This window comes from Oncorhynchus gorbuscha, linkage group LG03 (assembly GCF_021184085.1).
Source record: "Oncorhynchus gorbuscha isolate QuinsamMale2020 ecotype Even-year linkage group LG03, OgorEven_v1.0, whole genome shotgun sequence".
Classification (NCBI taxonomy): Eukaryota; Metazoa; Chordata; class Actinopteri; order Salmoniformes; family Salmonidae; genus Oncorhynchus; species Oncorhynchus gorbuscha.
This window is the reverse complement of record NC_060175.1, coordinates 17,966,149-17,981,554: the sequence shown is the minus strand read 5'-3', so window position 1 is coordinate 17,981,554 and position 15,406 is coordinate 17,966,149. Positions and strand designations below refer to the sequence as shown.

Below are 15,406 nucleotides of genomic sequence, written 5' to 3'. Positions count from 1 at the left end.
TTCATACCATTTCTGTTTCTCTCTCTCTCTCCCATTCTCTCTGCCTCTTTCAATATGTTTTCCTTCCTCTCCCTCTCTTCATTTATCTCCCCTCTCTCTTCATCTCTCTCTCTCTCGCGTTAACACATTCTCTCTGTCCTCTCCCCTCCTATCCACTCTGCCTCTTTATCTTCCCTCCCTCCATCAGTGTCTCTTCACTCCCTCCCTCTATCAGTGTCTCTTCCTCTCCCTTCCTCCCTCTATCCATCTTCCTCACCCCAAGGGAGGGAATAGGGCGTCAGTAACCAGAGCCCTTTGACTGCCCAGTTGTGCCCATGGGGGTGTGTGTGCTGGCACATTGGATTTGTATGTGTGTGAGTGTGAGAGAGAGAAAGGAAGTGAGGGAGGGAAAATATTACTGTATCGTATGCCTGCACAGCGGCAGCGCGTGTTACTGTTAGAGGGCGAGAGAGCGAGAGAGGCACTGTATAATGTTCTCTCTCTACAGAGAAGGCTCTTCTGTGACAGAGAGAGAGTTAAGAGGGAACTGAAGCAGCTTGCTGAAAGGTAAAATGCGCTCCATGGTTCATTCATGATATTGAGGAAATAGAGTAGTGTTGAGTTTATAATGGGCACTGAATGGAAAGATTAACAGCATAATCTTCCCATCTTGTGCACTGCTTTGTGTACTGTGTTTGCACTATGATTTGTTAAACCCTTATCTATTATAGGTTTTCAAGTGGCAGACGTGACGAGAAGAGAGTATTGAGTAGTACTGTATATAGAGTATTGAGTAGTACTGTGTACAGAGTATTGAGTATTGTGTATATAGAGTACTGCGGTACAGCAAAGCTGAGAAGTATGGTAAGAGCTAGCTAGTTGAAAGCAGTGGAAGAATACTTCGAACGCGTGTGTGTCTGTTGTGTGTGTCTAGACGATTCTGTTTGAAAGGACACAGAAGCAACAGTGTTCGGGAAACAGCCAGCTGTCCTAACAATATCTGTGGACCTACCGCTTCTGGTCGTCTGAGCAATACAGATTGTCATGATATATGCACTTTGTCAGCTGTTCAGAGAAAGCACTGGTCTGTTGACATGAATTGAGGTAGAGATCAGAGTGATATGTTACACTCATGTATTAGTGTATGGATGGTTTAGAATGTAAAAGGGTAAAAAGGTCACCTGTTTTTATGGAGTTCGTCCCATTGTTTTTATACTTAATTAATTTGTCCACTAATAATTTTTTATTGCACTGTGCAATGACCTGCTTACAATACATTTAATGTAAAATTTAAGCCAAATAACTACAGATAGTAGCAGGGTGTCTTGATAGGGTGAAATTCAAGACATGCTATCCCTTCATAGCAAGCTCTAGGTATAGCAGGAGATTGCTTGCAAGTCAGAAATAGTTCTGTCAGTTTACATAGAGCTCTCTACTGTAGTGCTAGAGCTCATTAGCAAAGGAGGTGAAGTGGATTGTTCTTTAGAAAGGACATGCATCCTTAGAACTAAATGTCATGCAGGTGAAAGAGGACCCAAAAGCGACTTGGCGAAAACAGAGTCTTTAATCCAGTAAAGTAAATACAAACAAAAAACACAACTTTCACTCGAAATGACGAGGACAAACTGGAGACTCGATCTTGAACAGCAGGTGAACAGCAGGTTGCCTCGGGAAGGCACTTGAACCAGACAGACTCAGACACCTGCTCACCACGCAGCATCTGAGGAAAACACGACACGACAGGGCGATACACAAACACAGCACGGTGAATTCTAGACAAGGAACCGACAGGACAGGAACGGAACACAAAGGAAGAAATAGGGACTCTAATCAGGGGAAAGGATCGGGAACAGGTGTGGGAAGACTAAATGATTGATTAGGGGAATAGGAACAGCTGGGAGCAGGAACGGAACGATAGAGAGAAGAGAGAGCGAGAGAGTGAGAGAGGGAGGGGGAGAGAGAGGGATAGAAAGAGGGAAAGAACCTAATAAGACCAGCAGAGGGAAACGAATAGAATGGGAAGCACAGGGACAAGACAAGATAATAAATGACAAAACATGACAGTACCCCCCCACTCACTGAGCGCCTCCTGGCGCACTCGAGGAGGAATCCTGGCGGCAACGGAGGAAATCATCAATGAGTGAACGGTCCAGCACATCCCGAGACGGAACCCAACTCCTCTCCTCAGGACCGTAACCCTCCCAATCCACTAAGTATTGGTGACCCCGTCCCCGAGAACGCATGTCCATGATCTTATGTACCTTGTAAATAGGTGCGCTCTCGACAAGGACGGGAGGGGGGGAGGGAAGACGAACGGGGGTGCGAAGAAAGGGCTTAACACAGGAGACATGGAAGACAGGATGGACGCGACGAAGATGTCGCGGAAGAAGCAGTCGCACAGCGACAGGATTGACGACCTGGGAGACACGGAACGGACCAATGAACCGCGGAGTCAACTTACGAGAAGCTGTCGTAAGAGGAAGGTTGCGAGTGGAAAGCCACACTCTCTGGCCGCAACAATACCTTGGACTCTTAATCCTGCGTTTATTGGCGGCTCTCACAGTCTGTGCCCTGTAACGGCAAAGTGCAGACCTCACCCTCCTCCAGGTGCGCTCACAACGTTGGACAAACGCTTGAGCGGAGGGAACGCTGGACTCGGCAAGCTGGGATGAGAACAGAGGAGGCTGGTAACCCAGACTACTCTGAAACGGAGATAACCCGGTAGCAGACGAAGGAAGCGAATTGTGAGCGTATTCTGCCCAGGGGAGCTGTTCTGCCCAAGACGCAGGGTTTCTGAAAGAAAGGCTGCGTAGTATGCGACCAATCGTCTGATTGGCCCTCTCTGCTTGACCGTTAGACTGGGGATGAAACCCGGAAGAGAGACTGACGGACGCACCAATCAAACGACAGAACTCCCTCCAAAACTGTGACGTGAATTGCGGGCCTCTGTCTGAAACGGCGTCTAACGGGAGGCCATGAATTCTGAATACATTCTCGATAATGATTTGTGCCGTCTCCTTAGCGGAAGGAAGTTTAGCGAGGGGAATGAAATGTGCCGCCTTAGAGAACCTATCGACAACCGTAAGGATCACAGTCTTCCCCGCAGACAAAGGCAGACCGGTAATGAAGTCTAGGGCGATGTGAGACCATGGTCGAGAAGGAATGGGGAGCGGTCTGAGACGACCGGCAGGAGGAGAGTTACCCGACTTAGTCTGCGCGCAGTCCGAACAAGCAGCCACGAAACGGCGCGTGTCACGCTCCTGAGTCGGCCACCAAAAGTGCTGGCGAATAGACGCAAGAGTGCCTCGAACACCGGGATGACCAGCTAACTTGGCAGAGTGAGCCCACTGAAGAACAGCCAGACGAGTGGAAACAGGAACGAAAAGGAGGTTACTAGGACAAGCGTGCGGCGACGCAGTGTGCGTGAGTGCTTGCTTAACCTGTCTTTCAATTCCCCAGACTGTTAACCCGACAACACGCCCATAAGGAAGAATCCCCTCGGGATCAGTAGAAGCCACAGAAGAACTAAACAGACGGGATAAGGCATCAGGCTTGGTGTTCTTGCTACCCGGACGGTAAGAAATCACAAACTCGAAACGAGCGAAAAACAACGCCCAACGAGCTTGACGGGCATTAAGTCGTTTGGCAGAACGGATGTACTCAAGGTTCTTATGGTCTGTCCAAACGACAAAAGGAACGGTCGCCCCCTCCAACCACTGTCGCCATTCGCCTAGGGCTAAGCGGATGGCGAGCAGTTCACGGTTACCCACATCATAGTTGCGCTCAGATGGCGACAGGCGATGAGAAAAATAAGCGCAAGGATGAACCTTATCGTCAGACTGGAAGCGCTGGGATAGAATGGCTCCCACGCCTACCTCTGAAGCGTCAACCTCGACAATGAATTGTCTAGTGACGTCAGGAGTAACGAGGATAGGAGCGGACGTAAAACGTTCTTTTAGAAGATCAAAAGCTCCCTGGGCGGAACCGGACCACTTAAAACACGTCTTGACAGAAGTAAGAGCTGTGAGAGGGGCAGCAACTTGACCGAAATTACGAATGAAACGCCGATAGAAATTAGCGAAACCTAAAAAGCGCTGCAACTCGACACGTGACCTTGGAACGGGCCAATCACTGACAGCTTGGACCTTAGCGGAATCCATCTGAATGCCTTCAGCGGAAATAACGGAACCGAGAAAAGTAACGGAGAAGACATGAAAAGAGCACTTCTCAGACTTTACGTAGAGACAATTCTCTAAAAGGCGCTGTAGAACACGTCGAACGTGCTGAACATGAATCTCGAGTGACGGAGAAAAAATCAGGATATCGTCAAGATAGACAAAAACAAAGATGTTCAGCATGTCTCTCAGAACATCATTAACTAATGCCTGAAAAACAGCTGGCGCATTGGCGAGACCAAACGGCAGAACCCGGTACTCAAAATGCCCTAACGGAGTGTTAAACGCCGTTTTCCACTCGTCCCCCTCTCTGATGCGCACGAGATGGTAAGCGTTACGAAGGTCCAACTTAGTAAAGCACCTGGCTCCCTGCAGAATCTCGAAGGCTGATGACATAAGGGGAAGCGGATAACGATTCTTAACCGTTATGTCATTCAGCCCTCGATAATCCACGCAGGGGCGCAGAGTACCGTCCTTCTTCTTAACAAAAAGAACCCCGCCCCGGCCGGAGAGGAAGAAGGCACTATGGTACCGGCGTCAAGAGACACAGACAAATAATCCTCGAGAGCCTTACGTTCGGGAGCCGACAGAGAGTATAGTCTACCCCGAGGAGGAGTGGTCCCCGGAAGGAGATCAATACTACAATCATACGACCGGTGAGGAGGAAGGGAGTTGGCTCGGGACCGACTGAAGACCGTGCGCAGATCATGATATTCCTCCGGCACTCCTGTCAAATCGCCAGGTTCCTCCTGAGAAGTAGGGACAGAAGAAACGGGAGGGATGGCAGACATTAAACACTTCACATGACAAGAAACGTTCCAGGATAGGATAGAATTACTAGACCAATTAATAGAAGGATTATGACATACTAGCCAGGGATGACCCAAAACAACAGGTGTAAACGGTGAACGAAAAATCAAAAAAGAAATAGTCTCACTGTGGTTACCAGATACTGTGAGGGTTAAAGGTAGTGTCTCAAATCTGATACTGGGAAGATGACTACCATCTAAGGCGAACATGGGCGTAGGCTTCTCTAACTCTCTGAAAGGAATGTCATGTTTCCGAACCCATGCTTCGTCCATGAAACAACCCTCAGCCCCAGAGTCTATCAAGGCACTACATGTAGCACCCGAACCGGTCCAGCGTAGATGGACCGACAAAGTAGTACAGGATCTTGATGGAGAGACTTGAGTAGTTGCGCTCACCTGTAGCCCTCCGCTTACAGATGAGCTCTGGCTTTTACTGGACATGAATTAACAAAATGTCCAGCAACTCCGCAATAGAGGCACAGGCGGTTGGTGATCCTCCGTTCCCTCTCCTTAGTCGAGATGCGAATCCCTCCCAGCTGCATGGGCTCAGACTCTGAGCCAGAGGAGGGAGATGGTTGCGATGCGGAGCAGGGAAACACCGTTGATGCGAGCTCTCTTCCACGAGCCCGGTGACGAAGATCTACCCGTCGTTCTATGCGGATGGCGAGAGCAATCAAAGAGTCCACATCTGAAGGAACCTCCCGGGAGAGAATCTCATCCTTAACCACTGCGTGGAGTCCCTCCAGAAAACGAGCGAGCAGCGCCGGCTCGTTCCACTCACTAGAGGCAGCAAGAGTGCGAAACTCAATAGAATAATCCGTTATGGACCGTTCACCTTGGCATAAGGAAGCCAGGGCCCTAGAAGCCTCCCTACCAAAAACTGAACGGTCAAAAACCCGAATCATCTCCTCTTTAAAGTTCTGGAACTTGTTAGAGCAATCAGCCCTTGCCTCCCAGATAGCTGTGCCCCATTCTCGAGCCCGGCCAGTAAGGAGTGAAATGACGTAAGCAACCCGAGCTCTCTCTCTAGAGTATGTGTTGGGTTGGAGAGAGAACACAATCTCACACTGCGTGAGAAAGGAGCGGCACTCAGTGGGCTGCCCGGAGTAGCAAGGTGGGTTATTAACCCTAGGTTCTGGAGGCTCGGCAGGCCAGGAAGTAACAGGTGGCACGAGACGTAGACTCTGGAACTGTCCAGAGAGGTCGGAAACCTGAGCGGCCAGGTTCTCCACGGCATGGCGAGCAGCAGACAATTCCTGCTCGTGTCTGCCGAGCATGGCTCCTTGGATCTCGACGGCAGTGTAACGAGCGTCTGAAGTCGCTGGGTCCATTCCTTGGTCGGTTCCTTCTGTCATGCAGGTGAAAGAGGACCCAAAAGCGACTTGGCGAAAACAGAGTCTTTAATCCAGTAAAGTAAATACAAACAAAAAACACAACTTTCACTCGAAATGACGAGGACAAACTGGAGACTCGATCTTGAACAGCAGGTGAACAGCAGGTTGCCTCGGGAAGGCACTTGAACCAGACAGACTCAGACACCTGCTCACCACGCAGCATCTGAGGAAAACACGACACGACAGGGCGATACACAAACACAGCACGGTGAATTCTAGACAAGGAACCGACAGGACAGGAACGGAACACAAAGGAAGAAATAGGGACTCTAATCAGGGGAAAGGATCGGGAACAGGTGTGGGAAGACTAAATGATTGATTAGGGGAATAGGAACAGCTGGGAGCAGGAACGGAACGATAGAGAGAAGAGAGAGCGAGAGAGTGAGAGAGGGAGGGGGAGAGAGAGGGATAGAAAGAGGGAAAGAACCTAATAAGACCAGCAGAGGGAAACGAATAGAATGGGAAGCACAGGGACAAGACAAGATAATAAATGACAAAACATGACACTAAATGCAAAAGCAGTGGACTGAGCAGATGTTACGGTGTTGAGCTTATTGGTCATCTCCGTCACCATTCCAGCTGAAACCTCTGCATTTACTGTAATGTACAGTGCATTCGGAAAGTATTCAGACCCCTTCAAATCCAATCAAATGTATTTATATAGCCCTCGTACATCAGCTGATATCTCAAAGTGCTGTACAGAAACCCAGCATAAAACCCCAAACAGCAAGCAATGCAAGTGTAGAAGCACGGTGGCTAGGAAAAACTCCCTAGAAAGGCCAGAACCTAGGAAGAAACCTAGAGAGGAACCAGGCTATGTGGGGTGGCCAATCCTCTTCTGGCTGTGCCAGGTGGAGATTATAACAGAACATGGCCAAGATGTTCAAATGTTCATAAATGACCAGCATGGTCAAATAATAATAATCACAGGCAGAACAGTTGAAACTGGAGCAGCAGCACGGCCAGGTGGACTGGGGACCGCAAGAAGTCATCATGTCAGGTAGTCCTGAGGCATGGTCCTAGGGCTCAGGTCCTCCGAGAGAGAGGAAGAAAGAAAGAGAGAGCACACTTAAATTCACACAGGACACAGGATAGGACAGGAGAAGTACTCCAGATATAACAAATTGACCCTAGTCCCCCAACACACAAACTACTGCAGCATAAATACTGGAGGCTGAGACAGGAGGGGTTAGGAGACACTGTGGCCCCATCCGATGACACCCCCAGACAGGGCCAAACAGGAAGGATATAACCCCACCCACTTTGCCAAAGCACAGCCCCCACACCACTAGAGGGATATCTTCAACCACCAACTTATCATCCTGAGACAAGGCCGCGTATAGCCCACAAAGATCTCCGCCACAGCACAACCCAAGGGGGGGGCGCCAACCCAGAACCGGCCAGGCAGAGACAGCAAGGGCGGTTTGTTGCTCCAGAGCCTTTCCTTTCACCTTCACACTCCTGGGCCAGAATACACTCAATCATATGACCCACTGAAGAGATGAGTCTTCAGTAAAGACTTAAAGGTTGAGACCGAGTTTGCGTCTCTCACATTGGTAGGCAGACCATTCCATAAAAATGGAGCTCTATAGGAGAAAGCCCTGCCTCGAGCTGTTTGCTTAGAAATTCTAGGGACAATTAGGAGGCCTTCCCCCTTTCCACATTTTGTTACGTTACAGCCTTATTGTAAAATGTAATAAATATTTTTTTTGCTCATCAATCTACACACAATACACCATAATGACAAAGTGAAAACAGGTTTTTAAACATTTTTCAGTATTCAGACCCTTTGCGACGAGACTTGAAATTGAGCTCAGGTTCGTCCTGTTTCCATTGATCATCCTTGAGATGTTTCTACAACTTGTTTGGAGTCCAGCTGTGGTAAAGTCAGTAGATTGGACATGATTTGGAAAGGCACACACCTGTCCATATACGGTCCCACAGTTGCCAGTGCATGTCAGAGCAAAAACCAAGCCATGAGGTCGATGTAATTGTCCGTAGCGCTCCGAGACAGAATTGTGTCGAGGAACAGATCTGGGTAAGGGTACCAAAACATTTCTGCAGCATTAAAGGTCCCCAAGAACACAGTAGCCTCCGTCATTCTTAAATGGAAGAAGTTTGGAACCACCAAGACTCTTTCTAGAGCTGGCCGCCTGGCCAAACTGAGCAAGAAGGGCCTTGGTCAGGGATGGTCACTCTGACAAAGCTTTTTTCAAATTTTTGTTATGTTGCAGCCTTGTTCTAAAATGGGTTGAATTGTTTTTTTGCTCAGTCTGACAGAGCTCTGACAGAGCTCCAGAGTTCCTCAATGGAAATGGGAGAACCTTCCAGAAGTACAACCATCTCCGCAGCACTCCAGCTAGTAGACCTTTTTATGGTAGAATTGCCAAATGGAAGCCACTCTTCAGTAAAAGGCACATAACCGCCCACTTTGAGTTTTCAAAAGGTACCCAAAGGACTCCCAGACAATGAGGAACAAGATTCTCTGGTCTGATGAAACCAAGACAGAACTCTTTGGCCTGAATGCAGAGCGTCACGTCTGGAGGAAACCTGACACCATCCCTACAGTGAAGCATGGTGGTGCCAACATCATGCTGTGGGGATGTTTTTCAGTGGCAGGGTCTTGGAGACTAGTCAGGGTTGAGGGAAAGATGAACGGAGCGAAGTACAGAGCGATCCTTGATGAAAATCTGCTCCAGAGCTCTCAGGACCTCAGACTGGGGTGAAGGTTCACCCTCCAACAGGATAAAGACTCTTAAGCACACAGTTAAAACAACGCAGGAGTGGCTGTGGGACAAGTCTCTGAATCTCCTTGAGTGGCCCAGCCAGAGCCTGGACTTGAGCCCGATGGAACATCTCTGGAGAGACCTGAAAATAGCTGTGCAGTGACCCTCCCCCTCCAACCTGACAGACCTTTAGAGGATATGCAGAGAAGAATGGGAGAAACTCTCTAAATACAGGTGTGCCAAGCTTGTAGCATCATACGCAAGAAGACTTGAGGCTGTAATCACTGCCAAAGGTGCTTCAACAAAGTACTGAGTAAAGGGTCTGAATACTTATGAAAATGTGATATCAGTTTTTGCTTTGTTATTATGGGGTATTGTGTTTAGATTGATGAGGGGAAAACAACTATTTCATCCATTTTAAAGGCTGTAATATAACAAAATGTGCAAAAAGTCAAGATGGCTGAATACTTTTCAAATGCACTGTATATGCTTTAGTGGATGCATACTGCGTAAATGTCTTAAGCCTTCTCCCCACTTAGTATGGAAGCAATACAGGGAAAACGTGCCCACACACAACGTGTGTGTTTATATTTACCCAGGGTTTTTCATTTCCTGTGTAGCTGAGCTGGGAGATACAGACAACAATAGGCCTCATCTAACTGGGAATAGAGGGTTGCTATTTTCCGCACTGTGGCCATGGCAAGACCTCTGGTACTACTGAGGCTTAAAGGGTCTTTAAGTTGTTTCTTTTGTTACGGGCATGACTTTTGGATTGATAGGGTTTAATTGATTTTTATGAATCAAATATAGTTGCTTTTGCCTAGGAAGTTGGCTAGATTAGTTACACTGAGTATACAAAACATTAGGAACACCTTCCTAATATTGAGTTTCACCCCCCCGCCCCTTTTGCCAATAGAACAGCCTCAACTCGTCAGGTCATGGATTCTATAAGGTGCTGAAAGCGTTCCATAGGGATGCTGGCCCATGTTGACTTCAATGCTTCCCACAGTTGTGTCAAAATGGCTGGATGTCCTTTGGGTGGTGGACCATTGTTGATACACATCGGAAACTGTTGAGAGTGAAAAACCCAGAAGTGCTGCTGTTCTTGACACAAACATTTCCCCCTAAATAAATCCTTATTAACCAGTCTCCTCCCCTTCATCTACACTGATTGATGTTGATTTAACAGGTGACAACAATAAGGGATCACAGCTTTCACCTGGATTCACCTGGTCAGTCTACGTCATGGAGAGAGCAAGTGGAATATCCAGAAGCATGAAAGGGTTAGAGAGAGAGAGAGAGAGAGAGAGAGAGAGAGAGAGAGAGAGAGAGAGAGAGAGAGAGAGAGAGAGACCGGTTTGTGTGTACAGTTTCATGCACACTTGATCATTTGCCTGTGTCAAAAAACATGGTGAAATAGCAGGGTCTGTACACTTTGTAAAGCTGTTACATGAACAGCAAGTCGAGATCTGAGTTGACGAATGAACAAACAAACAAATGCCTTGATGAGCGCTCAGAGCAGTGTAGGGTCTAAAGTAAGGAGGTCTACCAAACTCTGTCTGGTCTCAATGGTTGAAAGACATTTTCAGCTGTTGATACCCCCCCAAGCACTCTTTCACTCACTAACTCACATGCTCGCTCACATTCTCATTCCCTCTCTCTCTCTCCCCTTCTCACTTTCCATCATTATTTGTCTCTGTCTACCCCAAGGTCTCCCCTTCTCTTTCACCCAAATGCTTTTGTTCTCCCACCTTCTCCTCCAAGCTTTTTCTCCCCTCAGCTCTTGTGTGCCCACTCCCTCTATCCAATGTCTCTCTTCCCCATGCCTCGTACCCCCCCCCACCCATCCTCTCGTGCATTATCTTAATCTCTGTGTCTTTTGTTTATTTGGTGGAAAGGGGGAGGAGAGGTACATGCTTGTGTCCCATGGCGGCATGACTGTGGTTAGTGTACATTTGACTGTAGCCCCTGTACATAAGGACCCGTGGGACAGACAGACAGACAGGCAGGCAGATGGAAACAGAGAGAGGGAGAGAAAGAGCTTTCTCACTGCCTACTTATTCATAGCAACATGGCTTCTAAATCTAGCCTGTGCTCTGTGTGGAATGTGGAAACGTTTCCACTGTCTGTCTCTTTGACTCAATTACACAGTGGTTAAGAGGAGAGAAGAAGATGCTTAGAATATATAAGATGTAATATATTATTAGATCCTTGAGAGTCAGACTTCGAGCTGGAGTGGAGATTGTGTGTGTCAGCTGTCTGAACTGCTGTCTTAGAATATTCTCAGCTCAACAATCTCAGAGTTTAATTGTTTATCTCACTATGTTAAAAGTGTATGATTTACTCACTTCTTCCCCCTCTCTCCTCCCTCCCCTCTCTTTTTGCACTAACAACTGGAAATTAGGTCTGTTCTGTCTTGGAAGTCGTCCTGATAAAACCTATTATTGGATGACAGAGAGAAAGTAACCTCTGACTCAAACTGTCAGAATTAGTCTTTGGTCCCACTGACTCAGAATACCTAGCCACTTTCTTTATTTGCCTTTTGCCTTCCTGCTGCTGAGACCTGGCCCAAAATAGCACCAGACAAAGTTACAGCCAATGACCAACATTGAATATCCAATAGCAGGCCTACAATAAGCAAAAAAAAGGGTCACAAAGTAGTTTGAGTGGAAATTCCGCCCCAATAGCCTAGATCTGTATGCCCAGATCCAGAGCACTCCCAAGTCTCAGGAAGGCAGTAGTGATGCACTTATTTATCCGCTTCATATAGTTAGGCTCATGCTTGGCACAAGTTTGAGCAAGATGTCTGTGTCCTGAAAAAGTATTTTGTGGTTCATTGGAATCCATTTATATTGTGTCATGATGGCATTGGCAGTCATATGTGGCACTCCCATTCATTGGAATCCAGTCGTCTTTCCATCGCAGTAAAGTTCTACTAGGTTGTTAGGTCACAGCTGCACTGAGGAAGGTACTGTTGTCTAGTTCTTCTTTCTATGCCCATGACTTGGCCTCTCTGTCTCATGCTGGCTGTAGGGAGGGCCACATGGGCAGCTGTACTTGTGTAATACCAGTCAGTAGTCCCTGAGGGTTGGATGGGAGACGGGCAGGCACCTCTGTAAGTGGTAGCTAGTCTAGCTGATGGACAAGGCAAACGTAACCAGATGGCCCTAGCAGCACACTGGCTAAAGGATCTAATGAAGCTCCTCAGGCTGCTGCTGCCCTGGACACGTGTCCAGTGTGTGTGTGTGTGTGAACATCCTGTTGACTCATGAGGTTGTGTGTGTGTGTGCACTAGGCTACTATGTTCAACACCAATCTTGAGGGGCTTCAGTCCATGTCTGTCTGCATCCTTTCCTTCCTGTGGCTTACTCCATCACTTTATCCCGTTTACCACCATTATTACAACCAATTAATTAACAGTGGCTTCCTACCCTGTCGGATGAATCTCTATTCAAAAACTAGAGATATGTCCCAAAAGCCCTATGAGCCCTGGTGAAAAGTACTGCATTAGAAAGAGAACAGAGCCCTATGGGCCTGGTGAAAAGTACTGCATTAGAAAGAGAACAGAGCCCTGTGGACCCTGGTGAAAAGTACTGCATTAGAAAGAGAACAGAGCCCTATGGACCCTGGTGAAAAGTACTGCATTAGAAAGAGAACAGAGCCCTATGAGCCCGGGTGAAAAGTACTGCATTAGAAAGAGAACAGAGCCCTATGAGCCCGGGTGAAAAGTACTGCATTAGAAAGAGAACAGAGCCCTATGAGCCCGGGTGAAAAGTACTGCATTAGAAAGAGAACAGAGCCCTATGGGCCCTGGTGAAAAGTACTGCATTAGAAAGAGAACAGAGCCCTATGGGCCCTGGTGAAAAGTATTGCACTATAAAGGGAATAGGGTGCCATTTGGGATGTTGCCTAGAACTGTTGTGCTTTCCTGCTCATCTGGGTTGCGTTCAATGGGACGCAATGTTAGAGAACATTCACATATAAATAGACCATGTGGAACAGACATGCTTTTCTGTCATGTAGGACAGGGAATCGTGTCAGTCTCTATGCAAGTCATTTCTATCTGCTCCCGAACATGACCCTGGTAAACAGGTCACATGGTCATGATGTCATGACTTCTGGTTACATAAAACACACACACACACACACACACACACACACACACACTTCCACTGGAACTCTGCCATTGATTTTATAATGGCATAATGTTACTGTTCTATACCAGGGTTCTATACCACTCCCTCTCTCCCTCAATTGAATTGACATTCAATTCAATGAGCTTTCTCGGGAAATGACAAGTCAATGTTTCCCACATTGCGACAGTGAGTGGAACACATCAAAATTAACAAGGAGAAATTTTAAAATATATATATTTTCTTCATGTTCATCCTTTTCAAACCTCTCTCAACTCTTCTCTATCTCTTCCTCTCTGATTCTGACTCCCTTTCCCTCCCTCCGTCTTACACCCTTTCTAGCACACTCTGTCTGTTTCTTTCTCTTTCTCTGTTTTTTTTCTTGTCATGTTAGGACAGGCAGCAGAGTGAAGTGGTTGAAATGAAGTGGTACACTCAGCTGTGATCGAGGGCTGTTCAACAGGCTGATGATGGTGTTTAAAGAGCTGCCTGCAGAAGCTCCCTCAGCCCAGCAGTAAACAATATGACACAGCACAGACCTTTCTCTCTCTTTATCTCTCTTTATTTTACTCTTTCTTTTACTCCGTCTCTCTTTCTTTCTCTCTCACTCCCTCTTTCTCCTCACCCTGTCCATCCCTCCACCAGAAACATGAGCGAGGGAGAAGGTTGTATGTGTGAGACAGGGAGAGAAAGAGAGGCTCTCTCTCTCTCTCATCACACAAACAACTCTCTCCCCATTGCTCGTGTTTCTGTCCTTCTCTCTTTCCCTCCCTCGCTTCTCTTTGACTCCCTGTTTAGTTTCATATCACACCTCTTCACATTTTGCCCTGTTGAGTTTTCAGTCCAAACCAAGATTAGATTTTGTCTAGTTTAGCACAAAATGGCAGATATGGCTTAGTCAGGGTCAATGGGTCACGGTCTGGCTGCTTTGTATAGATGTGTGCATCACATGGTATTAACATGGTATTGACTTAGAACCGGTACACGTGTGTGTGTGTGTATGTTTGTGTGTGTGTGCGAGCGAGCGAGTGAATATTCTATCTTAATGTGTCCATTAGTATGTGGAATGAAGAGGAGGCCTCTGTGCATTCAGGAAACATCTGTCTAACTGCCAACCAGGGAGGGAGATTTAATGTGGTGCTTTACCCCCCCCGTCCTCCCCTTCCCCTCCTGCTTTTCTCTTCTTCTTTTCTCTCCGTCTCTCAGATAAAGATAGGTAGGGACGGTGTGACCGTCCAATAAACAGATTGGAAAGTGTAATGATGTTAATAAATTGTATATAAAGCTCTTGACCTTTTCGTTAATGTGGACAGTGCTTTACAATGACAATCTTCAAAGCTTCTTCTTGAGGTGATTCTGTCTGGTATTTCATACTTGTGTAACATGTTGACATTCACCTGTCAACAACTAGTAGACCTTAGCCCAAGGGTCAAATGCCACTCATGTCCTGTCAGTGCAATGATGTAATGAGGTCAGAGGTAAAAATGGAATGACATTTATCCTTTGGGGCGACGTTCTGCTCCCCTATCCTCCTCTCTAATGTCTGCAGTGTGCACTTGCTCGACTCCATATATTATATTGGTGTAAGGTAAGCTTAAGCTAGTGGGGGTTTATCCTATTTCTTACACCAGACAATGAGGGGAAGTGCAGACCAGGAAGAGGGGTAGAGAATAGGACCTCAGCTTATGGTTTTGGAAGGACTCGGGTTGTGTCCCAATATCTGAGATGGCATCTTTTCCTCATCTCCTTTCCTTCATGACCAAAAAGATCTTGATCAATACTTGATCAATATAAATTCATGGAACATTGAGGACAACATACATTCTGTATTATCACATGTTGTGAGGATCGCAATTATGAGAAGTATGGAAAACGACACATTTCTGTCTAGGAATACAGAGAACTTTATACCGATTCATCTCTGGAACATGATGCTACAGAGTGCAAACCGGTGTGTGTCTAGTCTGGCATCACGCCCCGCTACTCTGTCATAGGGAAGGGGTACTCTGGAGTCACGCCCCGCTACTCTGTCATAGGGAAGGGGTACTCTGGAGTCACGCCCCGCTACTCTGTCATAGGGAAGGGGTACTCTGGAGTCACGCCCGCTACTCTGTCATAGGGAAGGGGTACTCTGGAGTCACGCCCCGCTACTCTGTCATAGGGAAGGGGTACTCTGGAGTCACGCCCTGC

The 15,406-nt window shown here is 47.2% G+C and overlaps 1 protein-coding gene across 3 annotated transcripts in view; it reads left to right on the top strand.

The window, feature by feature from the left end:
* The first annotated feature begins 423 nt into the window (after window positions 1-423).
* Window positions 424-15,406, top strand: part of LOC124027113 (tensin-2-like) — a 55,333-nt gene continuing 40,350 nt past the window's right edge. For all 3 annotated transcript variants that reach the window (XM_046339646.1, XM_046339647.1, XM_046339645.1), the window contains exon 1: window positions 424-546. The gene's annotated coding sequence lies outside the window, so the exon portion shown is untranslated. The remainder of the gene's footprint in view (window positions 547-15,406) is intronic.